The 4,499-nt window shown below is 34.7% G+C and overlaps 1 pseudogene across 1 annotated transcript; it reads left to right on the forward strand.

Moving 5' to 3' along the window:
• The first annotated feature begins 1,576 nt into the window (after nt 1-1,576).
• On the forward strand, nt 1,577-4,266 carry LOC114174524 (dihydrolipoyllysine-residue acetyltransferase component 4 of pyruvate dehydrogenase complex, chloroplastic-like; annotated as a pseudogene). The gene is made up of 5 exons (XR_014988499.1): nt 1,577-2,283; nt 3,062-3,255; nt 3,365-3,450; nt 3,544-3,614; nt 3,728-4,266. The product of XR_014988499.1 is annotated as a dihydrolipoyllysine-residue acetyltransferase component 4 of pyruvate dehydrogenase complex, chloroplastic-like (transcript).
• The last annotated feature ends 233 nt before the right edge of the window (nt 4,267-4,499 follow it).

The following is a 4,499-nucleotide window of genomic DNA, read 5'->3' on the forward strand; positions in this document are numbered from 1 at the left end:
TAATAATATATTAACATATTAGTCCTAAGATAATAATAATAATAAAAATAATTAAAATATGGTGTAAAATAATAAATAAATAATTTTAAAATTTAAATATGAATTTTTAAATATTTTTAAATAATTTTCACATATTTTTGATATTTTACACAAACTTAAACAATACTTTTAAAAATAATTTTTATAACATAGACATTACAAGTTAAAATTATACATTCTTAAAATTTTTAAAAATATAAAAATCACTAATGATCTCGATTTTAATTTTTTTTTTCTAAATTAGGACATATATTATCAAATTTGAAATTCAAAATATATAGTAATAAAGTTTGAATTTAAATTCTAAATTTTAAAAGCTATAAAATATGGGAGCAAAGTTAAAATTTGAAATTCAAAATCCAAAAAAATTGTGAGAAAAGGACTCCAATAGAAGAGTCTACCAAAAGTCTAACTTTTGTATTTTTGCATAGTGTACTGTTTATATTTGTGTACATAGTCTACATTTTGTAAGTTTTGATTGTTTACTATTTATATTTTGTTTGCAGTCTAACGTTTGTATCTTTAAAGAATCTATTATTTATATTTAGGTATAATTAGTCGGATAATACTCACTTTTGTTTGGATATGTCAGTTTGATACCCGCTTTTAAAAAAGTGTCAATTGGATCCTAACTTTGGAAAAAATGTTTCAATCAGGTTCCTTTGAGGACAAAAATATTAACACCATTAACGATATCGATATTTAAAATGACTTACAAGAGTGAAAGGAACCTAATTTGAGACATTTTTTCAAAAGTTAGGACTCGATCGACACATTTCTAAAAGCGAGTACCAAACTGACACATATGAAGAGAGTGAGTACTATCTGACTAATTAAACATTACATTCATATGTACGATCTATCATTTGTAATTTTATATCGTTTACTCTTCACATTTTTTATATCGTCCATCATTTTTATTATTAGAGAATCAACTATTATATTTTTCTACATTTTTTACTCAATATTTCATTCAAAATTAAATTTGATTTCTTAATTTTAATTAACTAAATCTTAATATATTATTTAAAATAGTTATATATAATACATTTTATTAAAAATATATATAAATAACTTAAATACATGTTTATCATAAAATCAATTAAAATATTATAATTAAATTTTATAAAATAAAATTTATATTAAATTTAATTATACTTTTATAATTTCAAATTAATTTAATAAATATACTATAATTTTTAATTTTAAAATTCGATATTCCGTGCGTTGTAATTCAAATGTGAAAGTAGCCGTTGTTGTTGCTAGTGGTACAATAGTTGGCGATGTAAACAAAGTGTCAACCAACTCTCTTTCGTCTTCTCTCCGCCTTCGCACTTCCCTTCTCTCTATGTCCCTCCTTTCAATCTTTCACATGAACACCATTTCTTCTTACCTTCCTTCTATTTCCCCTTTTCAATCTTTCTCATTCACACTCTTTCTTCCTTCTTTTCCTTCAGACCCTTCCATTTCCTCACAGCTTCTCCCTTTTCCCCCGCCACCACCACCACGTTCTCCTTCTCATCGGCCCTGAACGGTGAAGTCGAGGATTAGGGAGATCTTCATGCCCGCCCTCAGCTCCACCATGACGGAGTGCAAAATCGTCTCGTTGGTAAAGTCCGAGGGCGATGTCCTCTCCAAAGGCGACAGCGTTGTCGTCGTTGAGTCCGACAAGGCCGACATGGACGTCGAGACATTCTACGACGGCATCCTCGCAGCCATTGTCGTCGCCGAGGGCCAGTCAGCCCCCGTCGGTGCCCCCATTGGCCTTCTTGCCGAAACCGAGGCTGAAGCTGCCGAGGCCAAGGCCAGAGCCAATTCCGCTCCTACTCCGTCCGAACCTTCTCCGCCGCCGGTATCGGAGGTCTCCAACGCGCCGCGGAAGGTCGTTGCGACGCCCCACGCGAAGAAACTCGCGAAGCAGCACAAAATTGATGTTGGATCTGTGGTTGGGACTGATCCGAATGGGAGGATTATTCCTGCAGACGTGGAGAAGGCCGCCGGAGTTACGCCACCGGTGAGAAATGTGGCTCCGGCGGAAGTGGCATCATCTCCGCCAAAAGCTGCTGCTGCTGCTTCTCCAGCGTCTCCGGCCAACGCTTCGGCTCCAATTCCGGGTTCTAGTGTAGTGGCTTTTACGACAATGCAATCTGCGGTTGCAAGAACATGGTGGAGAGTCTCTCTGTGCCAACGTTCCGTGTTGGGTATCCAGTGACCTCTGATGCACTTGACGCTCTGTATGAGAGGGTATGCTTTTTAAGACTCAATTTTTTAATGAACTTAAAAGTAAACTAAACTCTTAATTCAAAGGAAAATAATGTGATAAAACATTTTTCGTGGGCCAAAATCAGCTTCTAGATGCCTGTATTTCATAGAATTTAAATAAACTGTGCAATTCCATCAATGATTGTCACATATGGTCTACACTTGTAACATTGTAGACTTTTGTGATATAACCACTTCAAAAGTCATTCTTAATTTGCTGTCAGTGGCTGTGTATAAAAGCTAGACATGTATGTAACTGCATAGCAGCATGTTTGGTTTGCATTCCATAAAAGAATTCTGCCCGTTTGGTTTAGCTTCCTTCGTTTTCAAATTTTTGACGACAAGTTTTTGGTATATGCACGTGGAAGGTCGTGCAACGGACAAACACTAAGTTGGCTTTAATTTATAAACAAAATATGATTCATTTCATGCTCTTAATTCCTATATTTTCTTCTCCTTTAAAGGTTTTTTTTGAAGTTTAACTAAGTAAAGTGTTTTTCTCAGTTGTAGTTTTTAAATTACATTGTGATTACTGAAATTTTTGGTTGTAATTTGGTTGTCGTGCTAGTGTAGATGAGGGTGTGGTTGGTGTTGCAATGTGATTACTGAAATTACAATTACAGGTGCAATACTGGGTGGGGCCAGTAGAGAACATAGTATTGGCAGTATTAGCAATTGTAGACTGCAATTTTTATTGAAATGGAGTATGGAATTTCAAGTTTTATAAATTTTGCTTTTGCTGCTGTTGATGTATTTTCAGGTGAAACCGAAGGGTGTGACAATGACAGCAATTCTAGCCAAGGCGGCTGCAATGGCACTAGTTCAGCATCCAGTGGTGAATGCCTCTTGCAAAGATGGGAAGAACTTTGCCTATAATAGTGATATTAACATTGCTATTGCAGTGGCAATCAATGGTGGTTTGATTACCCCAGTTCTTCGGGATGCAGATAAGGTATGTGGTTGTTTGGTGAATTGGAGAATTGTCCTGAATCCGAACGATATTCGATGAATATAAAATTACATGTTGGTTCCCTAGTTAATTGGTTGGTTACTTGTCTTGTTACAGTTTGTATCTTTTGTCACAAAAATGGAAAGAACTAGTGGAAAAAGCTCGTTCTAAGCAATTGCAGCCTCATGAATATAATTCAGGTTTCTTGATAGTTTGGTCCTTACTATTGTTTCTCTGTGGGACTGGAATCTTCTAATATATAGATGTAATTGTGATCTTTGATATGTCTTCAGGAACTTTCACGCTTTCGAATTTGGGAATGTTTGGAGTTGACAGGTTTGATGCCATACTTCCTCCAGGCCAGGTGACCAATGAAATCTTGATTTTTTGCTGTTGATTTAATAAACCGAGACTTTGTATCAGTGGCGACTTGACCTTTGAATTTCTTTCTGCTTAAACTTTCCCATTTATGTTTAGGGGGCTATCATGGCGGTTGGAGCATCAAAACCTACAGTTCTGGCAGAAAAGGATGGCTTTTTTAGTGTAAAAAATAAAATGCTGGTGAGTAGCATAATTATTTCTTTAACTTTCTTTATGGTTAACATAATCGACAAGTTTGTATAATTGATAATTAGGTGTACTTATGCTTAGGAGAGAACACAGAAACAAAGTTTTGGTTTTATAGAAAAAAAATTCATTGTATTTTCCTGAATCCGCAATATAATCAGATTTGAAGGCAACAAATCTTGCGTAACATTTGTTCTGGTAAACATCTATATTGGTCCAAAGGCATACCCTCACCTTAATTTGCATGTGCATGCTGTTATCCTGAAGTATTAACTCTAAGGAAATCGTATGATATTTAAATTATTAGCTGGACCTCAATCATGACTGAGAAAAACAACCCTTAGCTATTAAGAGACTTTTTCTCTGAAGTCTCATTTCTTAGATTCAAGACTGCAACTATCATATATAAGTAACATTATCTATAACTTTCCAAAGTTCTTACAATTGTATCTGGAAATCTTCCATTTTCTTCATTATAAAAGCTATTACCTATGTGGACTTTTCGTTGTGCTTCTATCAGCACTACGGTAAAGACAAGGAACCATTTGCGTAGGATTAGATAAACTGCTCTATCTTCTTCTTCACAGAAATGCTGCTATATATCATAAATTTGTGAATTTTTAGTAAGGTTCATTCAACTATGCATACAAGTAGGGAAAGGATTCACTTAAGAATAATAAGA

The sequence above is a fragment of the Vigna unguiculata genome, chromosome 2, assembly GCF_037176805.1.
Source record: "Vigna unguiculata cultivar grain cowpea cultivar isolate G323 ecotype 2 chromosome 2, ASM3717680v1, whole genome shotgun sequence".
In the NCBI taxonomy this organism is placed as follows: Eukaryota; Viridiplantae; Streptophyta; class Magnoliopsida; order Fabales; family Fabaceae; genus Vigna; species Vigna unguiculata.